The following is a 16,047-nucleotide window of genomic DNA, read 5'->3' as shown; positions in this document are numbered from 1 at the left end:
ACACTCCTCAAAGAGGCATTCTACAGACCTGAAACACTCCTCAAAGAGGCATTCTGTAGACCTGAAACACTCCTCAGAGGGGCATTCTGTAGACCAGAAACACTCCTCAATGAGGCATTCTACAGACCTGAAACACTCCTCAGAGGGGCATTATGCAGGCCTGAAACACTCCTCAGAGGGGCATTCTGTAGACCTGAAACACTCCTCATAGGGGCATTCTGTAGACCTGAAACAATCCTCAGATGGGCATTCTGTAGACCTGAAACACTCCTCAGAGGGGCATTCTACAGACCTGAAACACTCCTCAGAGGGGCATTCTGTAGACCTGAAACACTCCTCAGAGGGGCATTCTGTAGACCTGAAACACTCCTCAGAGGGGCATTCTGTAGACCTGAAACACTCCTCAGAGCGGCATTCTGTAGACCTGAAACACTCCTCAAAGAGGCATTCTACAGACCTGAAACACTCCTCAGGAGGGCATTCTGTAGACCTGAAACACTCCTCAGAGGGGCATTCTGTAGACCTGAAACACTCCAATGAGGGGCATTCTGTAGACCTGAAACACTCCTCAATGAGGCATTCTAAGGACCTGAAACACTCCTCAAAGAGGCATTCTACAGGCCTGAAACACTCCTCAGAGGGGCATTCTGTAGACCTGAAACACTCCTCAGAGGGGCATTCTGTAGACCTGAAACACTCCTCAGAGGGGCATTCTGTAGACCTGAAACACTCCTCAGAGGGGCATTATGCAGGCCTGAAACACTCCTCAGAGCGGCATTATGCAGGCCTGAAACACTCCTCAGAGGGGCATTCTGTAGACCTGAAACACTCCTCAGAGGGTCATTTTGTAGACCTGAAACACTCCTCAGAGGGGCATTCTGTAGACCTGAAACACTCCTCAGAGGGGCATTATGCAGGCCTGAAACACTCCTCAGAGGGGCATTGTGTAGACCTGAAACACTCCTCAGAGGGGCATTCTGTAGACCTGAAACACTCTCAGAGGGGCATTCTGTAGACCTGAAACACTCCTCAAAGAGGCATTCTACAGGCCTGAAACACTCCTCAGAGGCATTCTGTAGACCTGAAACACTCCTCAGAGGGGCATTCTGTAGACCTGAAACACTCCTCAAAGAGGCATTCTACAGACCTGAAACACTCCTCAAAGAGGCATTCTACAGACCTGAAACACTCCTCAAAGAGTCATTCTGTAGACCTGAAACACTCCTCAGAGGGGCATTCTGTAGACCAGAAACACTCCTCAATGAGGCATTTTACAGACCTGAAACAATCCTCAGAGAGGCATTATGCAGGCCTGAAACACTCCTCAGAGGGGCATTCTGTAGACCTGAAACACTCCTCAGAGGGGCATTCTGTAGACCTGAAACACTCCTCAAAGAGGCATTATGCAGACCTGAAACACTCCTCAGAGGGGCATTATGCAGGCCTGAAACACTCCTCAGTGGGGCATTATGCAGGCCTGAAACACTCCTCAGTGGGGCATTCTACAGGCCTGAAACACTCCCCAGAGGCATTCTGTAGACCTGAAACACTCCTCAAAGAGGCATTCTACAGACCTGAAACAGTTCTCAGAGGGGCATTCTGTAGACCTGAAACACTCCTCAGAGGGGCATTCTGTAGACCTGAAACACTCCTCAGAGGGGCATTATGCAGGCCTGAAACACTCCTCAGAGGGGCATTATGCAGGCCTGAAACACTCCTCAGAGGGGCATTCTGTAGACCTGAAACACTCCTCAGAGGGGCATTCTGTAGACCTGAAACACTCCTCAGAGGGGCATTATGTAGACCTGAAACACTCCTCAGAGGGGCATTATGCAGGCCTGAAACACTCCTCGGAGGGGCATTCTGTAGACCTGAAACACTCCTCAGAGGGGCATTCTGTAGATCTGAAACACTCCTCAAAGAGGCATTCTGCAGACCTGAAACACTCCTCAAAGAGGCATTCTACAGGCCTGAAACACTCCTCAGAGGGGCATTCAGTAGACCAGAAACACTCCTCAATGAGGCATTCTACAGACCTGAAACACTCCTCAGAGGGGCATTCTGTAGACCTGAAACACTCCTCAAAGAGGCATTATGCAGACCTGAAACACTCCTCAGAGGGGCATTATGCAGACCTGAAACACTCCTCAGAGGGGCATTATGCAGGCCTGAAACACTCCTCAGAGGGGCATTCTGTAGACCTGAAACACTCCTCAGAGGGGCATTCTGTAGACCTGAAACACTCCTCAGAGGGGCATTATGCAGGCCTGAAACACTCCTCAGAGCGGCATTATGCAGGCCTGAAACACTCCTCAGAGGGGCATTCTGTAGACCTGAAACACTCCTCAGAGGGTCATTTTGTAGACCTGAAACACTCCTCAGAGGGGCATTCTGTAGACCTGAAACACTCCTCAGAGGGGCATTATGCAGGCCTGAAACACTCCTCAGAGGGGCATTGTGTAGACCTGAAACACTCCTCAGAGGGGCATTCTGTAGACCTGAAACACTCTCAGAGGGGCATTCTGTAGACCTGAAACACTCCTCAAAGAGGCATTCTACAGACCTGAAACACTCCTCAAAGAGGCATTCTGTAGACCTGAAACACTCCTCAAAGAGGCATTCTACAGGCCTGAAACACTCCTCAGAGGCATTCTGTAGACCTGAAACACTCCTCAGAGGGGCATTCTGTAGACCAGAAACACTCCTCAATGAGGCATTTTACAGACCTGAAACACTCCTCAGAGAGGCATTATGCAGGCCTGAAACACTCCTCAGAGGGGCATTCTGTAGACCTGAAACACTCCTCAGAGGGGCATTCTGTAGACCTGAAACACTCCTCAAAGAGGCATTATGCAGACCTGAAACACTCCTCAGAGGGGCATTATGCAGGCCTGAAACACTCCTCAGTGGGGCATTATGCAGGCCTGAAACACTCCTCAGAGGGGCATTCTGTAGACCTGAAACACTCCTCAGAGGGGCATTCTATAGACCTGAAACACTCCTCAGAGGGGCATTCTGTAGACCTGAAACACTCCTCAAAGAGGAATTCTACAGACCTGAAACACTCCTCAAAGAGGCATTCTACAGACCTGAAACACTCCTCAAAGAGGCATTCTGTAGACCTGAAACACTCCTCAGAGGGGCATTCTGTAGACCAGAAACACTCCTCAATGAGGCATTCTACAGACCTGAAACACTCCTCAGAGGGGCATTATGCAGGCCTGAAACACTCCTCAGAGGGGCATTCTGTAGACCTGAAACACTCCTCATAGGGGCATTCTGTAGACCTGAAACAATCCTCAGATGGGCATTCTGTAGACCTGAAACACTCCTCAGAGGGGCATTCTACAGACCTGAAACACTCCTCAGAGGGGCATTCTGTAGACCTGAAACACTCCTCAGAGGGGCATTCTGTAGACCTGAAACACTCCTCAGAGGGGCATTCTGTAGACCTGAAACACTCCTCAGAGCGGCATTCTGTAGACCTGAAACACTCCTCAAAGAGGCATTCTACAGACCTGAAACACTCCTCAGGAGGGCATTCTGTAGACCTGAAACACTCCTCAGAGGGGCATTCTGTAGACCTGAAACACTCCTCAATGAGGCATTCTAAGGACCTGAAACACTCCTCAAAGAGGCATTCTACAGGCCTGAAACACTCCCCAGAGGCATTCTGTAGACCTGAAACACTCCTCAAAGAGGCATTCTACAGACCTGAAACAGTTCTCAGAGGGGCATTCTGTAGACCTGAAACACTCCTCAGAGGGGCATTCTGTAGACCTGAAACACTCCTCAGAGGGGCATTATGCAGGCCTGAAACACTCCTCAGAGGGGCATTATGCAGGCCTGAAACACTCCTCAGAGGGGCATTCTGTAGACCTGAAACACTCCTCAAAGAGGCATTCTACAGGCCTGAAACACTCCTCAGAGGGGCATTCAGTAGACCAGAAACACTCCTCAATGAGGCATTCTACAGACCTGAAACACTCCTCAGAGGGGCATTCTGTAGACCTGAAACACTCCTCAAAGAGGCATTATGCAGACCTGAAACACTCCTCAGAGGGGCATTATGCAGACCTGAAACACTCCTCAGAGGGGCATTATGCAGGCCTGAAACACTCCTCAGAGGGGCATTCTGTAGACCTGAAACACTCCTCAGAGGGGCATTCTGTAGATCTGAAACACTCCTCAAAGAGGCATTCTGCAGACCTGAAACACTCCTCAAAGAGGCATTCTACAGGCCTGAAACACACCTCAGAGGCATTCTGTAGACCTGAAACACTCCTCAAAGAGGCATTCTACAGTCCTGAAACACTCCTCAAAGAGGCATTCTACAGACCTGAAACACTCCTCAAAGAGGCATTCTACAGGCCTGAAACACTCCTCAGAGGCATTCTGTAGACCTGAAACACTCCTAAAAGAGGCATTCTACAGGCCTGAAACACTCCTCAGAGGGGCATTCTGTAGACCTGAAACACTCCTCAGAGGGGCATTCTGTAGACCTGAAACACTCCTCAAAGAGGCATTCTACAGACCTGAAACACTCCTCAAAGAGGCATTCTACAGACCTGAAACACTCCTCAAAGAGGCATTCTGTAGACCTGAAACACTCCTCAGAGGGGCATTCTGTAGACCAGAAACACTCCTCAATGAGGCATTCCACAGACCTGAAACACTCCTCAGAGGGGCATTATGCAGGCCTGAAACACTCCTCAGAGGGGCATTCTGTAGACCTGAAACACTCCTCAGAGGGGCATTCTGTAGACCTGAAACACTCCTCAGAGGGGTATTCTACAGACCTGAAACACTCCTCAGAGGGGCATTCTGTAGACCTGAAACACTCCTCAGAGGGGCATTCTGTAGACCTGAAACACTCCTCAGAGTGGCATTCTGTAGACCTGAAACACTCCTCAGAGAGGCATTCTACAGACCTGAAACACTCCTCAGAGGGGCATTCTGTAGACCTGAAACACTCCTCAGAGGGGCATTCTGTAGACCTGAAACACTCCTCAGAGGGGCATTCTGTAGATCTGAAACACTCCTCAAAGAGGCATTCTGTAGACCAGAAACACTCCTCAATGAGGCATTTTACAGACCTGAAACACTCCTCAAAGAGGCATTCTACAGACCTGAAACACTCCTCAAAGAGGCATTCTGTAGACCTGAAACACTCCTCAGAGGGGCATTCTGTAGACCAGAAACACTCCTCAATGAGGCATTCTACAGACCTGAAACACTCCTCAGAGGGGCATTATGCAGGCCTGAAACACTCCTCAGAGGGGCATTCTGTAGACCTGAAACACTCCTCAGAGGGGCATTATGTAGACCTGAAACACTCCTCAGAGGGGCATTCTGTAGACCTGAAACACTCCTCAGAAGAGCATTCTACAGACCTGAAACACTCCTCAGAGGGGCATTCTTTAGACCTGAAACACTCCTCAAAGAGGCATTCTACAGACCTGAAACACTCCTCAAAGATGCATTCTGTAGACCTGAAACACTCCTCAGAGGGGCATTCTGTAGACCAGAAACACTCCTCAATGAGGCATTCCACAGACCTGAAACACTCCTCAGAGGGGCATTATGCAGGCCTGAAACACTCCTCAGAGGGGCATTCTGTAGACCTGAAACACTCCTCAGAGGGGCATTCTGTAGACCTGAAACACTCCTCAGAGGGGCATTCTACAGACCTGAAACACTCCTCAGAGGGGCATTCTGTAGACCTGAAACACTCCTCAGAGGGGCATTCTGTAGACCTGAAACACTCCTCAGAGTGGCATTCTGTAGACCTGAAACACTCCTCAGAGAGGCATTCTACAGACCTGAAACACTCCTCAGAGGGGCATTCTGTAGACCTGAAACACTCCTCAGAGGGGCATTCTGTAGACCTGAAACACTCCTCAGAGGGGCATTCTGTAGATCTGAAACACTCCTCAAAGAGGCATTCTGTAGACCAGAAACACTCCTCAATGAGGCATTTTACAGACCTGAAACACTACTCAGAGGGGCATTATGCAGGCCTGAAACACTCCTCAGAGGGGCATTCTGTAGACCTGAAACACTCCTCAGAGGGGCATTCTGTAGACCTGAAACACTCCTCAGAGGGGCATTCTATAGACCTGAAACACTCCTCAGAGGGGCATTCTGTAGACCTGAAACACTCCTCAAAGAGGAATTCTACAGACCTGAAACACTCCTCAAAGAGGCATTCTACAGACCTGAAACACTCCTCAAAGAGGCATTCTGTAGACCTGAAACACTCCTCAGAGGGGCATTCTGTAGACCAGAAACACTCCTCAATGAGGCATTCCACAGACCTGAAACACTCCTCAGAGGGGCATTATGCAGGCCTGAAACACTCCTCAGAGGGGCATTCTGTAGACCTGAAACACTCCTCAGAGGGGCATTCTGTAGACCTGAAACACTCCTCAGAGGGGCATTCTACAGACCTGAAACACTCCTCAGAGGGGCATTCTGTAGACCTGAAACACTCCTCAGAGGGGCATTCTGTAGACCTGAAACACTCCTCAGAGTGGCATTCTGTAGACCTGAAACACTCCTCAGAGAGGCATTCTACAGACCTGAAACACTCCTCAGAGGGGCATTCTGTAGACCTGAAACACTCCTCAGAGGGGCATTCTGTAGACCTGAAACACTCCTCAGAGGGGCATTCTGTAGATCTGAAACACTCCTCAAAGAGGCATTCTGTAGACCAGAAACACTCCTCAATGAGGCATTTTACAGACCTGAAACACTACTCAGAGGGGCATTATGCAGGCCTGAAACACTCCTCAGAGGGGCATTCTGTAGACCTGAAACACTCCTCAGAGGGGCATTCTGTAGACCTGAAACACTCCTCAAAGAGGCATTATGCAGACCTGAAACACTCCTCAGAGGGGCATTATGCAGGCCTGAAACACTCCTCAGAGGGGCATTCTGTAGACCTGAAACACTCCTCAGAGGGGCATTCTATAGACCTGAAACACTCCTCAGAGGGGCATTCTGTAGACCTGAAACACTCCTCAAAGAGGAATTCTACAGACCTGAAACACTCCTCAAAGAGGCATTCTACAGACCTGAAACACTCCTCAAAGAGGCATTCTGTAGACCTGAAACACTCCTCAGAGGGGCATTCTGTAGACCAGAAACACTCCTCAATGAGGCATTCTACAGACCTGAAACACTCCTCAGAGGGGCATTATGCAGGCCTGAAACACTCCTCAGAGGGGCATTCTGTAGACCTGAAACACTCCTCAGAGGGGCATTATGTAGACCTGAAGCACTCCTCAGAGGGGCATTCTGTAGACCTGAAACACTCCTCAGAGGAGCATTCTACAGACCTGAAACACTCCTCAGAGGGGCATTCTGTAGACCTGAAACACTCCTCAGAGGGGCATTCTGTAGACCTGAAACACTCCTCAGAGCGGCATTCTGTAGACCTGAAACACTCCTCAAAGAGGCATTCTACAGACCTGAAACACTCCTCAGGAGGGCATTCTGTAGACCTGAAACACTCCTCAGAGGGGCATTCTGTAGACCTGAAACACTCCACTGAGGGGCATTCTGTAGACCTGAAACACTCCTCAATGAGGCATTCTACAGACCTGAAACACTCCTCAAAGAGGCATTCTACAGGCCTGAAACACTCCTCAGAGGGATTCTGTAGACCTGAAACACTCCTCAAAGAGGCATTCTACAGACCTGAAACACTTCTCAGAGGGGCATTCTGTAGACCTGAAACACTCCTCAGAGGGGCATTCTGTAGACCTGAAACACTCCTCAGAGGGGCATTCTACATACCTGAAACACTCCTCAGAGGGGCATTATGTAGACCTGAAACACTCCTCAGAGGGGCATTATGCAGGCCTGAAACACTCCTCGGAGGGGCATTCTGTAGACCTGAAACACTCCTCAGAGGGGCATTCTGTAGATCTGAAACACTCCTCAAAGAGGCATTCTGCAGACCTGAAACACTCCTCAAAGAGGCATTCTACAGGCCTGAAACACTCCTCAGAGGCATTCTGTAGACCTGAAACACTCCTCAAAGAGGCATTCTACAGACCTGAAACACTCCTCAAAGAGGCATTCTACAGACCTGAAACACTCCTCAAAGAGGCATTCTACAGACCTGAAACAGTTCTCAGAGGGGCATTCTGTAGACCTGAAACACTCCTCAGAGGGGCATTCTGTAGACCTGAAACACTCCTCAGAGGGGCATTATGCATGCCTGAAACACTCCTCAGAGGGGCATTATGCAGGCCTGAAACACTCCTCGGAGGGGCATTCTGTAGACCTGAAACACTCCTCAGAGGGGCATTCTGTAGATCTGAAACACTCCTCAAAGAGGCATTCTGCAGACCTGAAACACTCCTCAAAGAGGCATTCTACAGGCCTGAAACACTCCTCAGAGGGGCATTCTGTAGACAAGAAACACTCCTCAATGAGGCATTCTACAGACCTGAAACACTCCTCAGAGGGGCATTCTGTAGACCTGAAACACTCCTCAAAGAGGCATTATGCAGACCTGAAACACTCCTCAGAGGGGCATTATGCAGACCTGAAACACTCCTCAGAGGGGCATTATGCAGGCCTGAAACACTCCTCAGAGGGGCATTCTGTAGACCTGAAACACTCCTCAGAGGGGCATTCTGTAGACCTGAAACACTCCTCAGAGGGGCATTCTACTGGCCTGAAACACTCCCCAGAGGCATTCTGTAGACCTGAAACACTCCTCAAAGAGGCATTCTACAGACCTGAAACAGTTCTCAGAGGGGCATTCTGTAGACCTGAAACACTCCTCAGAGGGGCATTCTGTAGACCTGAAACACTCCTCAGAGGGGCATTATGCATGCCTGAAACACTCCTCAGAGGGGCATTATGCAGGCCTGAAACACTCCTCAGAGGGGCATTCTGTAGACCTGAAACACTCCTCAGAGGGGCATTCTGTAGACCTGAAACACTCCTCAGAGGGGCATTATGCAGGCCTGAAACACTCCTCGGAGGGGCATTCTGTAGACCTGAAACACTCCTCAGAGGGGCATTCTGTAGATCTGAAACACTCCTCAAAGAGGCATTCTGCAGACCTGAAACACTCCTCAAAGAGGCATTCTACAGGCCTGAAACACTCCTCAGAGGGGCATTCTGTAGACAAGAAACACTCCTCAATGAGGCATTCTACAGACCTGAAACACTCCTCAGAGGGGCATTCTGTAGACCTGAAACACTCCTCAAAGAGGCATTATGCAGACCTGAAACACTCCTCAGAGGGGCATTATGCAGACCTGAAACACTCCTCAGAGGGGCATTATGCAGGCCTGAAACACTCCTCAGAGGGGCATTCTGTAGACCTGAAACACTCCTCAGAGGGGCATTCTGTAGACCTGAAACACTCCTCAGAGGGGCATTCTACTGGCCTGAAACACTCCCCAGAGGCATTCTGTAGACCTGAAACACTCCTCAAAGAGGCATTCTACAGACCTGAAACAGTTCTCAGAGGGGCATTCTGTAGACCTGAAACACTCCTCAGAGGGGCATTCTGTAGACCTGAAACACTCCTCAGAGGGGCATTATGCATGCCTGAAACACTCCTCAGAGGGGCATTATGCAGGCCTGAAACACTCCTCAGAGGGGCATTCTGTAGACCTGAAACACTCCTCAGAGGGGCATTCTGTAGACCTGAAACACTCCTCAGAGGGGCATTATGCAGGCCTGAAACACTCCTCGGAGGGGCATTCTGTAGACCTGAAACACTCCTCAGAGGGGCATTCTGTAGATCTGAAACACTCCTCAAAGAGGCATTCTGCAGACCTGAAACACTCCTCAAAGAGGCATTCTACAGGCCTGAAACACTCCTCAGAGGGGCATTCTGTAGACAAGAAACACTCCTCAATGAGGCATTCTACAGACCTGAAACACTCCTCAGAGGGGCATTCTGTAGACCTGAAACACTCCTCAAAGAGGCATTATGCAGACCTGAAACACTCCTCAGAGGGGCATTATGCAGACCTGAAACACTCCTCAGAGGGGCATTATGCAGGCCTGAAACACTCCTCAGAGGGGCATTCTGTAGACCTGAAACACTCCTCAGAGGGGCATTCTGTAGACCTGAAACACTCCTCAGAGGGGCATTCTACTGGCCTGAAACACTCCCCAGAGGCATTCTGTAGACCTGAAACACTCCTCAAAGAGGCATTCTACAGACCTGAAACAGTTCTCAGAGGGGCATTCTGTAGACCTGAAACACTCCTCAGAGGGGCATTCTGTAGACCTGAAACACTCCTCAGAGGGGCATTATGCAGGCCTGAAACACTCCTCAGAGGGGCATTATGCAGGCCTGAAACACTCCTCAGAGGGGCATTATGTAGACCTGAAACACTCCTCAGAGGGGCATTATGCAGGCCTGAAACACTCCTCGGAGGGGCATTCTGTAGACCTGAAACACTCCTCAGAGGGGCATTCTGTAGATCTGAAACACTCCTCAAAGAGGCATTCTGCAGACCTGAAACACTCCTCAAAGAGGCATTCTACAGGCCTGAAACACTCCTCAGAGGGGCATTCTGTAGACCAGAAACACTCCTCAATGAGGCATTCTACAGACCTGAAACACTCCTCAGAGGGGCATTCTGTAGACCTGAAACACTCCTCAAAGAGGCATTATGCAGACCTGAAACACTCCTCAGAGGGGCATTATGCAGACCTGAAACACTCCTCAGAGGGGCATTATGCAGGCCTGAAACACTCCTCAGAGGGGCATTCTGTAGACCTGAAACACTCCTCAGAGGGGCATTCTGTAGACCTGAAACACTCCTCAGAGGGGCATTCTACTGACCTGAAACACTCCTCAGAGGGGCATTCTGTAGACCTGAAACACTCCTCAGAGGGGCATTCTGTAGACCTGAAACACTCCTCAGAGCGGCATTCTGTAGACCTGAAACACTCCTCAGAGGGGCATTCTGTAGACCTGAAACACTCCTCAGAGGGTCATTCTGTAGACCTGAAACACTCCTCAGAGGGGCATTCTGTAGACCTGAAACACTCCTCAGAGGGGCATTATGCAGGCCTGAAACACTCCTCAGAGTGGCATTGTGTAGACCTGAAACACTCCTCAGAGGGGCATTCTGTAGACCTGAAACACTGTCAGAGGGGCATTCTGTTGACCTGAAACACTCCTCAAAGAGGCATTCTGCAGACCTGAAACACTCCTCAAAGAGGCATTCTACAGGCCTGAAACACTCCTCAGAGGCATTCTGTAGACCTGAAACACTCCTCAAAGAGGCATTCTACAGACCTGAAACACTCCTCAAAGAGGCATTCTACAGACCTGAAACACTCCTCAAAGAGGCATTCTACAGGCCTGAAACACTCCTCAGAGGCATTCTGTAGACCTGAAACACTCCTCAGAGGGGCATTCTGTAGACCTGAAACACTCCTCAAAGAGGCATTATGCAGGCCTGAAACACTCCTCAGAGGGGCATTATGCAGGCCTGAAACACTCCTCAGAGGGGCATTATGCAGGCCTGAAACACTCCTCAGAGGGGCATTCTGTAGACCTGAAACACTCCTCAGAGGGGCATTCTATAGACCTGAAACACTCCTCAGAGGGGCATTCTGTAGACCTGAAACACTCCTCAAAGAGGAATTCTACAGACCTGAAACACTCCTCAAAGAGGCATTCTACAGACCTGAAACACTCCTCAAAGAGGCATTCTGTAGACCTGAAACACTCCTCAGAGGGGCATTCTGTAGACCAGAAACACTCCTCAATGAGGCATTCTGTAGACCTGAAACACTCCTCAGAGGGGCATTCTGTAGACCTGAAACACTCCTCAGAGGGGCATTCTGTAGACCTGAAACACTCCTCAAAGAGGCATTATGCAGACCTGAAACACTCCTCAGAGGGGCATTATGCAGACCTGAAACACTCCTCAGAGGGGCTTTATGCAGGCCTGAAACACTCCTCAGAGGGGCATTCTGTAGACCTGAAACACTCCTCAGAGGGGCATTCTGTAGACCTGAAACACTCCTCAGAGGGGCATTCTACTGACCTGAAACACTCCTCAGAGGGGCATTCTGTAGACCTGAAACACTCCTCAGAGGGGCATTCTGTAGACCTGAAACACTCCTCAGAGCGGCATTCTGTAGACCTGAAACACTCCTCAGAGGGGCATTCTGTAGACCTGAAACACTCCTCAGAGGGTCATTCTGTAGACCTGAAACACTCCTCAGAGGGGCATTCTGTAGACCTGAAACACTCCTCAGAGGGGCATTATGCAGGCCTGAAACACTCCTCAGAGTGGCATTGTGTAGACCTGAAACACTCCTCAGAGGGGCATTCTGTAGACCTGAAACACTGTCAGAGGGGCATTCTGTTGACCTGAAACACTCCTCAAAGAGGCATTCTGCAGACCTGAAACACTCCTCAAAGAGGCATTCTACAGGCCTGAAACACTCCTCAGAGGCATTCTGTAGACCTGAAACACTCCTCAAAGAGGCATTCTACAGACCTGAAACACTCCTCAAAGAGGCATTCTACAGACCTGAAACACTCCTCAAAGAGGCATTCTACAGGCCTGAAACACTCCTCAGAGGCATTCTGTAGACCTGAAACACTCCTCAGAGGGGCATTCTGTAGACCTGAAACACTCCTCAAAGAGGCATTATGCAGGCCTGAAACACTCCTCAGAGGGGCATTATGCAGGCCTGAAACACTCCTCAGAGGGCCATTATGCAGGCCTGAAACACTCCTCAGAGGGGCATTCTGTAGACCTGAAACACTCCTCAGAGGGGCATTCTATAGACCTGAAACACTCCTCAGAGGGGCATTCTGTAGACCTGAAACACTCCTCAAAGAGGAATTCTACAGACCTGAAACACTCCTCAAAGAGGCATTCTACAGACCTGAAACACTCCTCAAAGAGGCATTCTGTAGACCTGAAACACTCCTCAGAGGGGCATTCTGTAGACCAGAAACACTCCTCAATGAGGCATTCTGTAGACCTGAAACACTCCTCAGAGGGGCATTCTGTTGACCTGAAACACTCCTCAGAGGGGCATTCTGTAGACCTGAAACACTCCTCAGAGCGGCATTCTGTAGACCTGAAACACTCCTCAAAGAGGCATTCTACAGACCTGAAACACTCCTCAGGAGGGCATTCTGTAGACCTGAAACACTCCTCAGAGGGGCATTCTGTAGACCTGAAACACTCCACTGAGGGGCATTCTGTAGACCTGAAACACTCCTCAATGAGGCATTCTACAGACCTGAAACACTCCTCAAAGAGGCATTCTACAGGCCTGAAACACTCCTCAGAGGCATTCTGTAGACCTGAAACACTCCTCAAAGAGGCATTCTACAGACCTGAAACACTTCTCAGAGGGGCATTCTGTAGACCTGAAACACTCCTCAGAGGGGCATTCTGTAGACCTGAAACACTCCTCAGAGGGGCATTCTACATACCTGAAACACTCCTCAGAGGGGCATTATGTAGACCTGAAACACTCCTCAGAGGGGCATTATGCAGGCCTGAAACACTCCTCGGAGGGGCATTCTGTAGACCTGAAACACTCCTCAGAGGGGCATTCTGTAGATCTGAAACACTCCTCAAAGAGGCATTCTGCAGACCTGAAACACTCCTCAAAGAGGCATTCTACAGGCCTGAAACACTCCTCAGAGGGGCATTCTGTAGACCAGAAACACTCCTCAATGAGGCATTCTACAGACCTGAAACACTCCTCAGAGGGGCATTCTGTAGACCTGAAACACTCCTCAAAGTGGCATTATGCAGACCTGAAACACTCCTCAGAGGGGCATTATGCAGACCTGAAACACTCCTCAGAGGGCCATTATGCACGCCTGAAACACTCCTCAGAGGGGCATTCTGTAGACCTGAAACACTCCTCAGAGGGGCATTCTGTAGACCTGAAACACTCCTCAGAGGGGCATTCTACTGACCTGAAACACTCCTCAGAGGGGCATTCTGTAGACCTGAAACACTCCTCAGAGGGGCATTCTGTAGACCTGAAACACTCCTCAGAGCGGCATTCTGTAGACCTGAAACACTCCTCAGAGGGGCATTCTGTAGACCTGAAACACTCCTCAGAGGGTCATTCTGTAGACCTGAAACACTCCTCAGAGGGGCATTCTGTAGACCTGAAACACTCCTCAGAGGGGCATTATGCAGGCCTGAAACACTCCTCAGAGTGGCATTGTGTAGACCTGAAACACTCCTCAGAGGGGCATTCTGTAGACCTGAAACACTGTCAGAGGGGCATTCTGTTGACCTGAAACACTCCTCAAAGAGGCATTCTGCAGACCTGAAACACTCCTCAAAGAGGCATTCTACAGGCCTGAAACACTCCTCAGAGGCATTCTGTAGACCTGAAACACTCCTCAAAGAGGCATTCTACAGACCTGAAACACTCCTCAAAGAGGCATTCTACAGACCTGAAACACTCCTCAAAGAGGCATTCTACAGGCCTGAAACACTCCTCAGAGGCATTCTGTAGACCTGAAACACTCCTCAGAGGGGCATTCTGTAGACCTGAAACACTCCTCAAAGAGGCATTATGCAGGCCTGAAACACTCCTCAGAGGGGCATTATGCAGGCCTGAAACACTCCTCAGAGGGGCATTATGCAGGCCTGAAACACTCCTCAGAGGGGCATTCTGTAGACCTGAAACACTCCTCAGAGGGGCATTCTATAGACCTGAAACACTCCTCAGAGGGGCATTCTGTAGACCTGAAACACTCCTCAAAGAGGCATTCTACAGACCTGAAACACTCCTCAAAGAGGCATTCTGTAGACCTGAAACACTCCTCAGAGGGGCATTCTGTAGACCAGAAACACTCCTCAATGAGGCATTCTGTAGACCTGAAACACTCCTCAGAGGGGCATTCTGTAGACCTGAAACACTCCTCAGAGGGGCATTCTGTAGACCTGAAACACTCCTCAGAGCGGCATTCTGTAGACCTGAAACACTCCTCAAAGAGGCATTCTACAGACCTGAAACACTCCTCAGGAGGGCATTCTGTAGACCTGAAACACTCCTCAGAGGGGCATTCTGTAGACCTGAAACACTCCACTGAGGGGCATTCTGTAGACCTGAAACACTCCTCAATGAGGCATTCTACAGACCTGAAACACTCCTCAAAGAGGCATTCTACAGGCCTGAAACACTCCTCAGAGGGATTCTGTAGACCTGAAACACTCCTCAAAGAGGCATTCTACAGACCTGAAACACTTCTCAGAGGGGCATTCTGTAGACCTGAAACACTCCTCAGAGGGGCATTCTGTAGACCTGAAACACTCCTCAGAGGGGCATTCTACATACCTGAAACACTCCTCAGAGGGGCATTATGTAGACCTGAAACACTCCTCAGAGGGGCATTATGCAGGCCTGAAACACTCCTCGGAGGGGCATTCTGTAGACCTGAAACACTCCTCAGAGGGGCATTCTGTAGATCTGAAACACTCCTCAAAGAGGCATTCTGCAGACCTGAAACACTCCTCAAAGAGGCATTCTACAGGCCTGAAACACTCCTCAGAGGCATTCTGTAGACCTGAAACACTCCTCAAAGAGGCATTCTACAGACCTGAAACACTCCTCAAAGAGGCATTCTACAGACCTGAAACACTCCTCAAAGAGGCATTCTACAGGCCTGAAACACTCCTCAGAGGCATTCTGTAGACCTGAAACACTCCTCAAAGAGGCATTCTACAGACCTGAAACACTCCTCAAAGAGGCATTCTGTAGACCTGAAACACTCCTCAGAGGGGCATTCTGTAGACCAGAAACACTCCTCAATGAGGCATTCTACAGACCTGAAACACTCCTCAGAGGGGCATTATGCAGGCCTGAAACACTCCTCAGAGGGGCATTCTGTAGACCTGAAACACTCCTCAAAGAGGCATTATGCAGACCTGAAACACTCCTCAGAGGGGCATTATGCAGACCTGAAACACTCCTCAGAGGGGCATTATGCAGGCCTGAAACACTCCTCAGAGGGGCATTATGCAGGCCTGAAACACTCCTCAGAGGGGCATTCTG

The sequence above is a fragment of the Salmo salar genome, chromosome 06 (assembly GCF_965601325.2).
Source record: "Salmo salar chromosome 06, fSalSal1, whole genome shotgun sequence".
Taxonomy (NCBI): Eukaryota; Metazoa; Chordata; class Actinopteri; order Salmoniformes; family Salmonidae; genus Salmo; species Salmo salar.
Note: the sequence above shows the minus strand (reverse complement) of the source record.